The 17268-nt window shown below is 43.9% G+C and overlaps 1 long non-coding RNA gene across 2 annotated transcripts in view; it reads left to right on the top strand.

Moving 5' to 3' along the window:
- Positions 1 to 17268, top strand: part of LOC105468881 (uncharacterized) — a 112695-nt gene that overhangs the window by 23196 nt on the left and 72231 nt on the right. For both annotated transcript variants that reach the window (XR_011610969.1, XR_011610972.1), the window contains exon 2: positions 2334 to 2453. This is a non-coding gene — a long non-coding RNA (uncharacterized lncRNA). The remainder of the gene's footprint in view (positions 1 to 2333; positions 2454 to 17268) is intronic.

Raw genomic sequence — 17268 nt, forward strand, 5'->3', positions numbered from 1 at the left:
TTGTGGTGGTACTGTTGGCAGCTGTGCTGCTTGGATGGGCTCCGGTGGAGACCCGGGTGGTGGTAGACGGGTCTCCCGCGGGCATAGACAAGGTGCTGGAGCAACAGGAAGCACACAGCACTGAGAAGGAGGGAGCCTTTGCCGGCAGAGTCGGATGGGGGTTTTTGTGCTACAAAAAGTACACATCCAGTCCCTGAGGGATGCAGCAGAGGTAAGGGACCTCCAGACGCAGGCAGGGTGCCTGGAGACCTGGCCACACAGGTCAAAAAGGGTTAGAGGCTGCCGTAAATGGAGACCTCCAGGTGCAGGTGGGGCGCATGAAGGCCTGGCTTCAGAGCTTGGAAAAAGAATTAGGGGCTGCCGTGAATGCAGGCCTGGGTCCTCGTTTGAGCCGGAGACTTCCCCACTTGGTCTGATACCGAGGAGGAGGAACCCCTGTTGCAGGGTCGCCCAGTGGACCATCAGAAGGTAGATCATGAACAGCTGTTGGGACCCCAAGGGCAGGCTCAGGGATTGCCCACCGTAACACAACACACTTCATATATTGCCTATACCCCAACTGAGTTGCGAGAATTAGGCAAGCAGGGCCACCAGTGTCCAGGAGATGCCCTGCCTGCCTGGATGCTTCATTTGTGAAATGAGGGAGCAGATAGTATTTCTTGTTCTGCCTCTGAGATGGAAAAGCTGGCCACCATCACAACTCACCCGTCCCTCTGTCAGCGGTTTCAAGTGAGGAGGCAGTTAATGGCGGGGCAAGGTGATCACACACCCGGATTGAATGGCTGTGGGCAGCCATACGGACTGTGTGAAATGACGCCAGTGAAATACGCAAAACTGAGTAAACAGCAGTCGTATGCCGACTTGGTGCAAGTCATCTGGGAGATGGGTATGCAGCAGGCTATGTCTGACCTGAATACCTGGGTACCACTGATGAACGTTTCACCTCCTACATGAGGGATCTCGTGTTGGGGCCTGTACCCCTGAGTGCCTTTGGTTCTCTAGCTGCTGTCCTCACCCCCTATGTAGGGTGCCGCACACATGCAGTGACCACTGCTATGGTGGCTCTTGGGGAAACAGAAGGCCATCAGCACGACTGAGGGGTCTGTGCTGTAAAGAAGGGGAAGCTCCCCCTCCTCCATGGGATAAAAGGGGGCCCCAATGAGTGACATGCTCACAGACGTGGATAGATTTGATTTTGGCCAGGGGTGACTGAGAGAAAATCAATAAGCAGCCCAGTGAAGTACTCTTAATTTTGTGGAGACAGTTGTCTCTGGAGCAGCAGTTCCAGAAAATGTCCAAGCGGGAGAAGGACATTGCTGTGCAACCCTGTCCCGCCTGGGCAGCTCCAGCTTAGAGACTGCTCGCTGCAGCCAGGGCGGAAATGAAGAGCCTTTTCTGTTTGATTAGAGAACTGGCTGAGGTGCCTGGCTTGGGAAGACACAGGGTGACTGGAGGCCATAGGTGGAATTAGCAATCCACTGGTCCCCCATCAACGTACAGCAGGTGCCGGTGTTAGTAGCTACTGGCACAGATTGTAGCCTTGTTTATGGGAACCCATGGGCAAAGCTGCATACATTGATGCTTGTGGAGGCCGATCAGTGAACATGAAACCTGTATCTCTGTACCACGCCACTGGCTGCTTGGCTCCCCGTTTATATACTGTATATGTCTCTCCCATACAAGAATACATTCTGGGGGTGCACATTTTACATAGCCTGGGATTACAAACCATGGCTGGGGAATTCGGACTCCAGGTGCATGTGATGAAGCCGGTGCTGCATGGACACACGCATCACCAGCCTTGGGTCCTGCTACAACCCCGACGAGTTACTTCCACCTGTCAATACCATTTGCTGGGTGGGCATACAGAGATAACTGAGACAACTAAAAAGCTGGAGGAGGTGCAGATAGTGTGTGGCACCCATAGCCCCTGCAGTTCTCCAGTGTGGTCAGTTAGGAAGCCTGATGGAACTTGGCAGATGATGGTGGACTATTGGGAACTGAGTAAAGTAACACCACCTTTGCATGCAGCTGTGCTGTCAATCATGAATTTAATGGACCATTTGATGACAGAACTGGCACAATACTATTATGTAGTGGACTTAGCCAATGCATTTTTCTCCATCAACAGCGCTCCAGAAAGCCAGGAACAGTTTGCCTTCATGTGGGAAAGGCGACAATGGACTTTCACAGTGTTGTCACAGGGCTATGTTCATAGCCCAACCTATGTCATGGTCTCATTGCCGTGGATTAAGCCTCCTGGCAATATCCAGAAGGGGTCTGCCTATTCCATTACATTGATAATATTATGTTGACCTCTAATTCTCTTCCAGATTTAGAAGCAGCGGCGGCCCTCTTGCAGCAACGTTTAGCAGCATGTGGTTGGGGCATCAATGAATCCAAGGTCCAAGGGCCTGGATTATCTGCCAGATCCTTGGAAGTTATCTGGTCAGGTAAGACAAAGGCCATACCAGAAGCCATCATTGACAAAATCCCCGGCCCACCACCGTGAGATAGCTGCAAACTTTTGTGAGCGTCCTAGGATATTGGTGGACATTTGTGCCCCATGTAGCTCAAATGATAAAACCATTGCATCAGTTAACAAAGGAGGGAGCTACCTGGGATTGGGTTGATGTGACTGAGACCACCTTCCTGGCAGCCAAGCAGTCTGTTCAGCAGGCACAAGCCCTACAGGTCATTGACTGGGGTGCCCATTTGAGCTGGATGTGCATGTGACCACAGACGGTTTCTGTTGGGGCCTGTGGCAGCGCACAGAGCACCTGAGAAGGCCAGTAGGCTTTTGGTCCCAACTGTGGAAGGTATCTGACCTCCAGTATTCCTTGATAGAGAAACAGCTAGCAGGCTGTTTCCTGCTCTTCAGACTTGTGAGAGTGTGACAGGATGGGCTACAGTCATCTTGTGGATGACTTACCTGATAGTGGGATGGGTGTGTTCACGGGTAACATAGTTGGCCATTGGTTATCAACCCAGTCCTCGGCCCTTCTGCTCTCCCCAGAGGCTTGGAGGTGGGGATGAAAGTTCCAATCCTCTAATCACAAGGTTGCTTCCCTGGCAACCAGACCCATCCTGAGGCCATCCAGGAGCCCACAAAGAATCACCTCATTAGAACAAAAGATGCTCCTATCACCCAGGAGATTCCCAGGGATTTAGGAAATCTGTGTCAGGAACTGTGGTCATAGACCAAATATTAGAACAGAAGATTCTTCTAGCACCCCTATCTACAAAGGTCTTAGGAGCTCTATGTTGGGAAGCAGGGGCAGATATATGTATTTCTTACTATATCACAATATCACGACCTGCCATTACATTTGGATGTCCTTCATGTCTATTGACCTGAACACTGCAAGCCCAAGCCATCTTTGCACCTCTCAGCATACTCAGTATGCAGTGGTGGGGCAGGAGCAGAATGACCACTATAGAGGCTGTTGAAAAAGGAGAGTAAAGGAGACATGGCATAGTCACTCATCTGAAACAATCATCAGTCCTGTTGGATAGGGTTTCTGAAGACTCCTTGATATCATTAGAGCAGTAAGTTTCTTTGTCAGACCCCAGTTCTGCTTTCTCTGAGTATCTCCCTTATTCGTTGTTTTTTGGGTTCCCAGGGCCACTCTTGGTCCATTCCTCATTTTTATATACATTAGAAAAGGGCAACCCTCTGGGTGGTCGTTGCCCTGCTGGTGCATGGCTTTGGCAAGCAGACAGTGTCTTTGTGCTTATAAGGAAACCACAACCCTTCTCCCAGGTGCGTGCAGTGCTTCAGCAGAGGGCTTGAAGAGAGGATTACAGGCCATGTTTCAGCCTCAGCTTGCTATTCCACTAGGTGTTCTTGTGCAGTGCTCAGCATGAACATCTGTAGGTGGCCGTGATGGCCCCTGGCTCTCCTTTCAGGGGAGTCCTTCTTTGTTCATAATCCTCTGTGGACATATTTAAAGTCTGTTCAGAGGAAAAGATTTCCTTCCTGCACTGAACAGCTTTAGCAGCCCCCATCCTATAGGTGTGCATTTAGGGACCCTGGGATCATATTAGGAACTTAACAGTCATGGACTGTTGCAGAGCTCACAAATGAATGACACGGCCCAAGAAAAGTGTATAGTAAGAAGAGAGCCTCTGATCCCTGAGAAACATTGTGATTTAAGAGGTTGATTAGAAATGAGGTATCACTAAAGAACACCGAGAAGGTAGGAACTAGAAGTCAGGAGAGAGGAAGGAGACAGTGATAGCACTGAAATCAAGAGAAGAGATATTCAGTGGGGGACTTGTCAACATAGTAAGAGAGGGTTAAAAGTCAAGTAAAATGGAAGCAGAAATGACCATAGAGTTTGACCTTTGACTTCCAATTACACTTTGACTCCTCTTACAGCAATTATCCTACTCTACCTTATAGCCTTGACATGAGAAATGAGGGAAAGAGCTGTTTTCCCAATTTTCCTATAACATGGTAATTCCTTTCACATTTCTGTGGTGTTTGGCCCTGCTGAGCAATCTCTTCTTTGATACAGTACTCCTTCTGCCTCTTTGATGGCTTTTTCTCAGTCTTATTGCCCGGATTCCCCTTGCTGTTCTCCTTATAGGCTTGGCTATGTACCCCACAAAAAGCAGGCCTACTGCTTTTTCATCCATGTACCCACCATTGACAGTGACATTCACTCCTGAGATTTCAATTCCCATTGTGGTATCTCCAGATTTACTGGTGCCTCCTGACAGTCTCTTGAGCTGCAGGCATATTTTTGGATACACCCATTGGGGTGTATCCAAATGTATCTAAAATTCACTATATTGGGACAAAGAACCCATTGCATTTAAACAAGAAAATGAAAGTATTGGTTTATGTAATTGGAAATTCCAAGATGTATAAATTCTAAATTGCAGGCATGCCTGGATCTAAGGCTTCAAGCTGTGTCCTTCAGGTGCTCTTTCTGTCTCTGTTTCTCTCTAGGTGTCTTTCTGTGTCTCCTTCACTTTGGCCTTAGTTTCAAACAGGCTTTCTCCACATAGTGGCAAATGGCTCTTGCAGCCTCCGCTCATATGCTGTCAATTTAGTGACCTCAGCTGAATAAAGGTTTAGAAAGAATAGACTTGGTAGAAGAGTCTCTAGGAAGATTATTGTTTGTCCACCAAGGGTAATATTCCTGCTACTGACCCATTTCCTTTGGTTGGGGTACAATGGCTGGTATTTCTGAGTTGTGGATGGCATCCCCTGGGAAGTGCTGAGTTTGGAAGGGAAAGTTTAGGCCCCCTGAGCCATGCGCTATGGGTTCTTACCACTTCCCTTTAGCCAAACAGAATCATTTGTTTTTTCTCTGTTTCCTTAAAAGTTCTTTCACATTACTATTCCTTCGTGTATGTTATTTTTCTATGCTTTAGTCCTGATTCTTTTCCTAGCCAATTCCTACTCATTCTTTATACTCCTGCTGAGTCACCTCCTTTGGGAAGCCTTTCTTCATGCCTTAATTAACTGGGCCATGGGTCCTTATTTATAAAATTGGGATAAGTAACATCTACACTGTATAGTTGTTATCAGGATTAAATGAGAGAAAGCAAATGTAAACAGCTGGTAGAATGTCACACAGAAGCTCAACACACGTGTGTCCTCTTTGCTTCTCCTTTAGATAGGTAACTGCCCTCCTTGGTGCGGTCTTGGGTTCCAGCTGTTGCATTGTTTTATTGTAATTACTAGGAGTATATTCTTTTACTCTAAACAATGTCCTGATTGGGATGATAAATTACATTGTTAGTCTGTTAATGAGCTATCTAAACTGCTGCCAACCATGCAGCCTGACTTCTGACAAAATGACAACTGGGAACCATAACCCCAAATTAGATGACTCAAGGTAGGGAGCAAAAGCAACTGGAAGCCACAGTCTCAAGGTGGATGCATCTGTACACAGTAGAGAACACTGCAGCCATCTTGGCACTTACGCACCTGAGGAGTAACTCCAAATGTCACCAGCCCATCAGCAGTGTTTGGAAGCTTTGCTTTCCTAAATGGGACAGAAAGCGTTGTAGTTTAAAAGACAAATTATTAGAACCAATTGGCTTTAAAAGACCAATTCCATTTTCTTTTCCCCAAACCTCCTCTTTCAGAACCTCAACTGTCTGCTGGATGTTTCCTTCCTGGAAGTAAAATTACCTCCATTCAACACTCAACCTTTAGTCACTTGGCTTTTATTAATAGTTATATTTTTATAACAGCACTTGGTTAAAATACTATTTGGCTCTACAAGAAGCATCTTTCTATGATTACAACATTAGCATTTGTTGTTACCTTAGAATAGCTGAGTTCCTCAAGGATGGGGACCATGGCTTGCTACCATCATGTCTCTATTGCCAACCACCAGTGCTTGGCACATACTATATATTTAACACAAGTGGATTGAATGGATGGGTAATGCATATGAATGAGATGGCCCAACCTGCCCTTGGCTTTGAGTGTATTTCCCAGACTGGATGGGCTTTATGTGACTCTTCCATGGCCTCTGTGGATGCTGGGGCTGGATTTATCTGGAAAAAATCACAGGAAATAGGTGTCCTGTACTGGAGATGTCTCAATGACTTGGTAAGGATTTCCTTTAGGCTTATTGCGGGACACTGGCTACCACTGCCAGGAAACCAAACTGTTAATTTGCCCAAATGAGATCCTCCTAGGGAGAATCAATATTTATTAGCATTGGTTTTGTTTTTAAAGAAAGCCTGTACATGATTTTCTTAGCTCTTCTAATGGTAAAGAGGCAGAAGCCTTTGAGAAAGAAACTTGAATGAGTGAGGAAAGGATTGAAGGCAAGCAGGAAGGAGAGTTATTCATCCACACGCAAGTAACCCACTCATCTGGTGGTTCATCTAGCTCAGAATGGACCACATGATTCAGAATTTGCCAGCACTCCTTATAGGATACCTTGTAGAATATTCCTTGTAGAATACCAAGGTCCACTCAGTCTTGCATTTCATTATGTGTAGTCCATATTAGTCAGGGTTTGGTTAGAACGGGCGCTACTGTAGGTATTTCAAGTAGGAAGAGGCTTAATACAGGGAATTTGAGATTTTCGTGGCCACTGGAAGATGGAGATTTCTGCTTTCAGAAAATCAAAAAAGGCAGAGGTCTCAGGAAGCTGCTCCACTGACCTCAGCAGGTGCCTCTCCAAGGTGAGTAATTCTCAGGAGGCTACCCAGAGGTGATAAGAGATATAATTGGTGATTCAACATTTTTCACCACTAAAAAGGGTGATTCTTAGGGTGATATTCCAAACCTCTGCCTTCCACCAATGCCCACATGCCTGCAAACAGCTGCCCCTGGGAAATAATGACTTCATTTTGGTCTTCCAAAGCTCTTTCAAGAGCCTCTCCTTGACAGAACTGACCCAGAACTACACTGGAAAGAGATTCTTAGAAAAGAAGTTCCAGATGATCGCCCTAAGTAGATGGAGTGAGGATGCTTCTGAGTTGATCACAGACAATCCTGCACATGGACCTATCTTCATTTATTCAATGAGTAGTTAAGGGAGATCTACTATACACCAGACTCTGCACTTGTGCCAGTCTTATTTCTCTAAGACTTTTGAGTACAGTTCTGTATCTTCTAATTTTTTTTCTATATTCTATAATATGTGGCACAATTCTGGGCACACAGCAGATAGATGCACACTGATTGCCCATTGCCTTAGCTGACCTTAAACATAGCTAGTCTGCCATTTTCAACGGAAGAGTGTAAAATGAGAACTATAATTTACATATCTCTTTCTATACGTAGTAATTTATGTATGTATGTTGAGTAGAACTTAGTATTATACAGGTATAATAAGCTAATTAAAGGCAATTTGAAAAAGCTAATTAAAATGTTAAAATCACTTTTAGTTTATCATTTACCAAAACAGCCTTTTACCAACATTTTTGGTTTGCCTTTACTGTTTTTTATTCTATTTTTGTCTTTTAGATAGTATTAATATAATTTTAATGGTTTTATGTCTTTTTCTCTTGATTAATAGGTACTTTAATGTTATTTGTACAAATTTTGACAGCTGAAGAACAGTCAATTGAATGGATTTATTATTGTTTATTTAATCATTCTGCTAGTATTGGATACTTAGATTGCTTCCAGTATGAAGTGTTGTCTAAGCTTCGTTTTTCCTTTGAAAATTGGTTGGTAGTTTGGGTTCTGAGTGAGTCAGGCTTGCATTTCATCCTTTCTCCCTCTCCCAGCCCTTGATATGAACAAAAGGTCTAGAGGGTATTGTTGACTCAGAGCTGTTAGTACACAGTACAACTCCCAGTTTGTTGGCCTGGCTGGATATCTTTGCCCCAGGGACCCTTGCTTTAGTGCAGAGGAAGGAATCCAGGCCTGGGTGGTAAAGAGGAAATCTGGCTTCCTGTCCTGGCTGTCACTTACGGGGTGTGTAATATCGAGCATGAGTCCTTACCTCTCTGACTCCAAGCTTTTCCTCATTTGAGAGAATGACCAGTTAGTTTATGGACCCCTCCAGCTCTGTCCATTCCTTGGATTTATCTCATTCCTAACCTTCCTGGGCATGAAGAATTATCTTGCTACTCTTTCTCCCGTTCTGATTTGCAAGCTGACTTTTCATTTTGGGGATGTTGTATGGCTCAGCTCAGGTGGAGATCACTTTCCACACCTCTCTGCATTTGCCTCTGCTGCTTTCTCCACTTACGTTGCCTTTCTTCCTAATTCAGAGATAATGTTTGTGTGATGCCAAGCTCTGAATGCCTATTTTTGCCTTTTCTTTTTTTTTTTTTTGAGACGGAGTCTCGCTCTGTCGCCCAGGCTGGAGTGCAGTGGCCGGATCTCAGCTCACTGCAAGCTCCGCCTCCCGGGTTCGCGCCATTCTCCTGCCTCAGCCTCCCCAGTAGCTGGGACTACAGGCGCCCGCCACCTCGCCCGGCTAATTTTTTGTATTTTTTAGTAGAGACGGGTTTTCACCGTGTTAGCCAGCATGGTCTACATCTCCTGACCTCGTGATCCGCCCATCTTGGCCTCCCAAAGTGTATTTTTGCCTTTTCTTCTTCTGCTATTAATTTCAGTTATTGCTCAAATGTTCCCTGTTGAAAAAGTCTCCGCTATGTCTGGGCTGCAGCTCAGTGTACTGCCCCTAAGGCCCTTACCATGCCGCATGGTGCTGTCTCCCCTTGCCCTTGCAAATTCTTTGAGGTTCACATCATGTCTCCCTCATCTACAGCAAGGTGCCTGGCACATAGTGGGTGTTCCATGATGGTGTTGAATCAGCAAAGTGCCCTGTCCAGAGCGAGCTTGCATTTCCCTGACAAGTCTGGAGCTGTCAGAATAAGTGCAAGCCACCCTTCCTCAGTTGAAAAACAGGAAAGTGATTTGTGGAGGTTTCCTTTCTTTCCTTGTCAGAGCAGGATGCACATTTTTAGTGCAGGGTTCTGAATGGCAAGGTTTTACCTTATCAGCGATATCCATTTCCAGCATCTCTTTAAATGCTAATTAGTCTCTCCCCAGGGAGATCCGGCAGAATGATTCAGCTTCACTCTGAATGATCCTCTCTTTGTGCAGACAGATGCAGGTATGGAGTGAGGGTGTTACCTGCCTGCCTCTAAGTCCTCTGATCTGCACTCATATTTGTCTCATTTCAGTTCCCTCCGCTCACTGCCTTGGCAGCTCCCCCTCTGACTTTGAGAAAAGGCTGCTCATATGCACCTCCCTATGGGGAAGTGGAAACAGAAATAAAAGTGAATCACATTAACTCATTTAATCTCCATGACCACCTTTTCCAGAAGGTTTTATTATTCCCATTTGAACATTTGAGGAAGCTGAGACCCAGAGAATTTTATTAACTTTATTTACAAAGTCACAAAGACTAAGTGGTAGAGGTGAGATTCAAACCTGAGCCTGGGTCCAAATTCCCTGGCAGTCTATGGTACCTCCCAGCTAAGAAAATCAGCGACTATCCACTACTGAGGACTTCTCAGGGCCGGGTTTTGTACTAAACAATGCTTTATGCACTCTAACTCATTTACTTTAAATTAATCCTCACAAAATCCGATAAGGCAGGTATATTAGTCCCAGTCTGCAGTAAGGTGCACAAGAGGGTAGCAGCTGTGCAAGGTCACAGGGCTCATACATGGCTTCCCCTTAGTGTCTGACTCGAACTCCTGTCTCCGCCCATGCCTATTCCTCCTCTGCCCACTATCTCTTCACTCGCTCAAAGGCAAGATGTGTGTTCAAGTCACCAGGCAGTATCTTCCCTGCTAGGAGCGATTGGAGACAGCCTGCAGTTGGTTACCCAAGCCCTAACAGGGGGAGTCTGTGGATACTGGGTCTCACACTGAAAACCTCTGCCTACGGGTCACATAGCTCTGGTCTGATAGGCAGCCTGCAGCTCCACCCCCAGTAGTTCCTGAAGCTCTAGTAACTAGAGTCTAATTGAATTGAATTTTTCCTCCCACAGGTGGAAGAGTTAATTATTAGTTTTTCAAAAGACGCCAACAGCTGAACAGCATTTTCCTTGGACATCCTGGGGCTTGGGAGCACGTGTAGATTATTCTCCTAGATTACAGCAATGCCTCCTAACTGGCCTCCCAGAAACCTCTCTTGCTTCTCTCCAGCATCTTCCCTACACAATAGCCAAAATGATCATTAAAAAAATACAAAGTTAGGCCACGCACAGTGGCTCACGCCTGTAATCCCAACACGTTGGGAGGCCGAGGCAGGTGGATCATTTGAGGTCAGGAGTTCAAGACTAGCCTGGCCAACGTGGTGAAACCCCGTATCTACTAAAAATACAAAAATTAGCCAGGTGTGGTGGCATGCGCCTGTAGTCCCAGCTACTCAGGAGGCTGAGGCAGGAGGATTGCTTGAACCCGGGAGGTGGAGGTTGCAGTGAGCTGAGATCGTGCCATCGCGCTCCAGCCTGGGTGACAGAGCGAGACTGTCTCAAAAAAAAAAAAAAAAAGTTAATGATGTCGTTCATTCCCTAGAAGCCCTTATCATGGTTTCTCATTGCTTTTAGGACAATGGCCCCAATCCTTAACTTCACCACTGCATGGGAGTGACTGTCTGCCCTCATTCTGCTTTAGCCACACTGATCTTTTGGCTCCCTGATTTGCTCTTTTCCACCTTAGGAATACCACCTTTTGCTCATGGTATTCTTTTATTCTAAAGCATTCTCTATGCCACTCCAGGCTAATGCCTCCTCATCTTTCAAATCCTGATCTAAATGTCTCTTCCTCAAAGAACTATCCCTAATTCCTGCAGAGCAAAACCAGTTTCTTTTGTACTCCTTGTACTTTTCTTCACAATGTTTACCATAATTTCTCATCCTACATTTATTAATGTAAACGATGTTTTAGTGTTGCTTCTTAATTGAAATAGAAGCTCCCTCATGGGGCAGGGTCCTGCTTGTCCTGGGCTCCCAGCACCCAGGGTGGTGCCATCTGCATAGTAGGCTTTGACAAATATTTGTTGACTATAAGGTATATGCTAAGGATGGGGCTACTCATACCTCGGAAGAAATTTCCTGCCAACACCTCAATTGTTTCCAAGCCTGATTTTTCAGAAGCTCTTCTTGAAAATGTTTTCCCATCCAAATAAAGTTGTCCTTACATGCTAAACATCAAGGGGATATGGGAAACACTGGAAAGAATTTCTGCCTGTAATTAAATTATAGCCAAATGAAGTGACATGTTGATCCGTCTCACTGTTCGCATATCTAGGACTGCAGGTTGCATACCAATTTCTGGTCTAAATCAATTAAAATCCTATGGAGAAAACTCTTTCTTTAGAACAGAAGTAAGATAATGCTTGGAGAATCATGGGAGACAGTTAGGCTCTAAGGCGGTGGAAACCTGTAGGTCCCACATCTCTGCTTTCACTCAGCCATGAGTGAAAGAAAAGTAGATGAATGAGATCTGGGTTTCAAAACCTTAATTAACTTGGGCTATGGAACTCCAACTCACAATCCATTGTGATTCTTCTCAGCCCTTAAGAGAGGCAAATGACAAGAAAATAATAGAATTTCAGGGCGTTAGTCTAAACAGTCAGTATCTCTGAGCTGTCCCATGGTTAATACAGCTTCAGTGTAGTTTTCTACTCCAGCTACGTTATCAGGCAGGGAGAACTGATGTTGATAATGAGGACCTGGTGGCCTTATATCATCCCCACACACCTGAGATGGTTTGATCAGATGCAGAATGTGCTCCACTTAGGCAGGAAAGTAAAATCTTTATCAAGATTCATAAAAATTTTACCTTTTTTTTTTCCTGGCTAATTGCTACCTCAATTGCTATACCAGTATTTTTTGGAAAGAATGATACACGAAGGAGAACCAGACACAGTGTCTGTCCTTGAGGCCTGTGTCCAGTAAATAGAGTGGGGAGTATTCTAGACCAGGCATGATTATGGGTTTGGAGGTGCTGTTATAAAATGTACTCCAACTGTTACTATATAACTGTGTCTCTTTTGTGCTAAGCAGGCTTTACTGATTCATATCCTGAAAGGAGAAGTCAATTTAATCTGTAGGAAATGGTCCAATATGTAGGTGAGAGCTCTCTGAAGATACTCTCACTGTCTATAATTCATGGAAGAGGCAGGATTCTCAGAGGCTTTCAGTAGGAAGGATCGAGAACTCCTGTTTCTCTCAGGGCCTCTCTGGGTTCTACTTTAAGGTAGCAAGATGTCTGACTGACCTGTGCACACTTATCAGGTCTCAGACGTTCTTAATATGTTATTTCCTTTAAAACTCTCAGTCCCAAATGGAAAGAGTTATCATCTCCGTTTTTACAGAAGGGTAAACTGAGACTCTGACAGATTAAGAATTTTATAACTAGTAAGGGATGGTCCAGGGGCCCAGAGCAAGGTCTGCTTTAGCACATAGTCTTCAGTCTCAGCCTGTTAACGAGCTGGGTGAAAAGTTGATTCCTACCTAAAGGTCTCTTTCTTCTCTGTTTTCTAGAAGTCTTTACTGAAGCCCAGAATGAATGCCTTTTTTCCCAGCTTTACAGAAAGAATTCAGGAAAAGGAGAAAGACTCTCTTACACCCAATCCCACCCATCTATGGTGGTGGCAGAGATGGTAAGAGAGACATCCGAAGGGAATAGGGAACCTTGGAAGATTAGGGGTTGTGACTGCTTCACCTCTCTTGAAACTTCTTCCATTGTCCACCTTTGATAATTTAGGGAGATGCCAAGTTTCCCCTAAAGAGACTTTGAAAATGTTCTCTGACATAACTGAGCTCTCCCACTTTTCCATCATTGTATGTGGTCATGAAAGTCATCACTACCCTTGTTTCTCCATTTCTGTCAGTTTTCCGTTTCATGTGTGATTCTTAGACTGCCTGTATCACAGTCACCTAGGGTGCTTAAGGAAAATGTGTATTTCAGACCCGGGGTCTGCATTTAACCAGTTCTTCACTTAATTATTATACTCAATGTTTGAGAGCCTTTTTGCTAAACTACATTTTCTAAAATGTCTCTAGCAGACCCGAGGTTATAGGATGCTAATAAGCATTATGTAAAAAAGGGAACATGAAAGAGGGGTCTATGGCAGGTGGTCTGTAAAGAGCTCAAAATCAGGCTGTGGCCTGTTTCTGTATAGTCCTTAAGCCAAGAATGGTTTGGATATTTTTTAAGTGTTGTACTAAAAAAAAAATATGCAATATCAGATTTATATCTGATAATTTCTCAGTAGCCACACATACCAGAGACCATATGTAGCCAGAAAACTTATAATATTTACTATCTGACCCTTTACAGGAAAAGTTTGGTGACCTCCTCTGTGGTCAAATGAATTTCAGAAAGTGTTGAAAAAAATTAAACACTTCTGGGGTGCTGTTGCCTGATCTAAATGCTGGTTGTGTTCGGTTTGTGAAAATTAATTCAGTATAAAGTTTAAACTACAATAAAGAGGTTTCTTGACTGCAGGAAGACTTGGCACCTTTAACACACCAATGTACACTGGAGGGTTTATGACATTCCTTAATCTTGTTTGAACACAGAATTCCCCCTCTTTTTGTTTTGATTTTTTTTAATAGAGCGTATTGTGGAATTAGTGCTCTGTGGAATATGTTCTGAGCAATACTTTTCTAAACAAGTTAACTCCAGTTCAGATTTGACAATCAGTTTCCCTTGAATCATTCATTGTAATATTTTCCTTTATCTTGGTTAGGAACACCATTCCTTCTCCTCTTATACTCCATGGATTCAAATCATTCTTCCAAACTTTCTGCTCAAGCCCTCTCTCTTCCAAAATCCACTTGCCATCTCCTACGTCAATTATAGGGACAGAAAACTTTGAACCATATGGAATCATTTACTGACTGATTGTAAGGACAACAATGAACTTAATTTAACCTTATTTTCCTAACCATATTTCCATTTAATGGAAATATGAGAAAAGTTGTGTTTCTGGCTCAGGTCAACCACTAACGAAGTGGGAGGCCTGAGTAATTCACTTTTCTACCCTGGCCTTTGATAACATGAGTTTGTTGGCCTTGATATTCACTTCAAGTTTCCTTGCAGATCCAATATTCTGTAATGTTCTGGGATTGTAGAATTCCAGAAAAGGGAGTGAGATGAGGCAAGTCCATTCAAGTTGATATTTGATTTGTATCTGATGATTTCTCACTAACCACACATCCAGTTGGCATTGCTAAATCGTGGTTGTGATACAGACTTTGAAAGCATTCTAACTGATACTTAATTCTATTAGTTGAACAAAACTCATATTTTCACACAACAGCAGATTAAAAATCAAAGATTTTCTTAATCTTGTTAAGTGGATTTTCTTCTTCATGAGTGAGTCTGGCAAACCTTTGATCATGGACTTGGACAAAGCATTGGTATTTTTGTGCCTTCTAGAAAGCCCCAGCTGTCGGAGACACTCTGCCCCCGAGGTCTCATAAATCTGATTTGATCACTCTTAATTTGTTTCCCAGATAAAGCTATTGACTGTGGGAGTGAAAAGAGTTGCTTTTTACTCTACAGAAAGGTCACGAACTTCAATTTTGTGGGCTTCTATTTTTTTTAAATGGATACCACTGGCATGAAATTTCAGTCATGTTCTCACTGTGCTTCCTAATCCTACCATCATCTCTAGACGACTTTCCACTGAATTTCCAATAGAGGCTGCTCCAGGCAGTTCTGTCTTCTCTTTGGTCATCAGCCCATTCAGCCCTCTCAGCCCAGGAAGGGCCCATACTTTTCCTCTTTGCCATCTCAAAGCTCCTAAAGTATCCGATGACTTCTCCCATCCTCACTCATTCAATCATTAACATTTCACAAATGTTCAATCTGCCAGGTACTATGAACCAGGCATAGTTCTTCCCCTAAGGCGCTCCTACTCTGGTGGGGATTGTGAACTCCGAATATTTAGATATGTCTCAGTCAATTTAGAAAGTTTATTTTGCCAAGGTTGAGGACACGGACCCATGACAGCCTCAGGAGGTCCTGACAACATTTGCCCAAGGTGGTCAGGGCACAGCTTGGTTTCATACATTTTAGGGAGACATGAGACATCAGTCAATATATGTTAGATGTACATTGGTTCTGTCCAGAAAGGCGGGACAACTTGAAGCAGGGAGGGAGCTTCCAGGTTACAGGTAGGTGAGCAACAAATGGTTGCATTCTTTTGAGTTTCTGATTGGTCTTTCCAAAGGAGGCAATCAGATATGCGTCTATCTCAGTGAGCAGAGGGATGACTTTGAATAGAATGGGAGGCAGGTTTATGCTAAGCAGTTCCCAGCTTGACTTTTCCCTTTAACTTAGTGCTTTGGGAGCCCCAAGATTTATTTTTCTTTCACAAGAGTCAGAAGAGATAAAAACACCAGTAAGTGTATAATGTACAAGTCTATGAGTACCAGAGAGGAAGCATTTACTTCGCTTAAATAGGAGAATGAAGGAAATTTCCCAGTAAAAATGATCAATGAGTTGTGTCTGAAAAGGGTAAGTTAGAGTTTACTAGAGACAATAAGGGGGACTGACACTCCAGGTGGAGGGAAAAATGTGTGCAAAACCTTGAAAGCATGAGAAAGTGTGGCATAATCAGAGAGAGTAGGAGGGGGTTAGAAGGAGAATGTGTTGGGGTGGTGTTGGGAGATGAGCTGGAAAATCAGGTAGGGATGCCTTCATCTGGGAGGAGGAAGGGCCTTCCCTCTCCTGGGCTCCTGGCCCCACTCTCTTCAGCCTCAACAGTATCCTTTCTGAGTTCCCCTTTTCTTCTGTTCCAACCCACAGATGGACTTAAATCTTATCTTTAACACACACACACACACACACACACCCCACTTTCACTCCACTCTGATTTAAGATTGCACCTCATGGTCCTCAGTATCTAGTTTACAAAGTCCTCAAAAGAACAGTGTCTCACTTGTTTTTTACTTTGTCACCTCCTATTATTTCCATGTTATTGTTATCTGGTTTGAGAAAAAATGAGGAGTGTATTTAGGTGTGCCAACTGCTGTGGTCTGAATGTTTGTGTTCCCCCTGAATTAATAGGCTGAAACCTAATTCCCAATGTGAGGGTCTCAGGAGGTGGAGCCTTTGGGAGGTGATAAGTCATGAGGGTGGAGTCCTCATAAATGGGATACATGCCGTTATAAAAGGGACCCCAGAGAACTCCCTTTCCTTTTCCATTATGTGAGATAAAATGAGAAGATGATCATCTGTGAGCCAGGAAATAAGCCCTCACCAGACACTGAATCTGGCAATACCTTAGTCTTGAACTTCCCAGCCTCTAGAACTGTGAGAAATAATTTCTGTTGTTTATAAATCACTCAGTCTATGATATTCTCTTGTAACAGCCCAAATGGACCAAGAGTCCATCCAATTTTTAAACTTTTCTCTAAAACCTATGAATCAACTCTTTTTGGGCCTGTCCCACTGTGAATGTTTCTCTTCTTCCTTATTTATTTGCAGCCTATGTAGATTTGGTTCCTCCCTGAATATATTTTAATTTACTTAAAATGAGTCCGCCATCTTTTTCTGAACATTTATATAAGGCCAATAGGTGCTTTAATTCCAAGGCCATGGTGGGAGGTGACAAAAGGTCATGGAAATGCCCATTTGATATAAAGACTGAAGCAGAAATGAATTATCCCTTATCCCCACTCCAAGAGACAATGTGCAATACTGGGAAAGCAGAAGAAGAGAATGAGATTGAGAGAGAGAAATGAGATTCACACTGTTAGGGAAAAATGCTTTCAGGGCTGTGTGTTATCTTTGCAGAGGCTGTGCTATTGTTCCAGCTAGTTACAAATATTTGATAGGTGTTACTATGTGTAGTCA

The sequence above is a fragment of the Macaca nemestrina genome, chromosome 12 (genome assembly GCF_043159975.1).
Source record: "Macaca nemestrina isolate mMacNem1 chromosome 12, mMacNem.hap1, whole genome shotgun sequence".
In the NCBI taxonomy this organism is placed as follows: domain Eukaryota; kingdom Metazoa; phylum Chordata; class Mammalia; order Primates; family Cercopithecidae; genus Macaca; species Macaca nemestrina.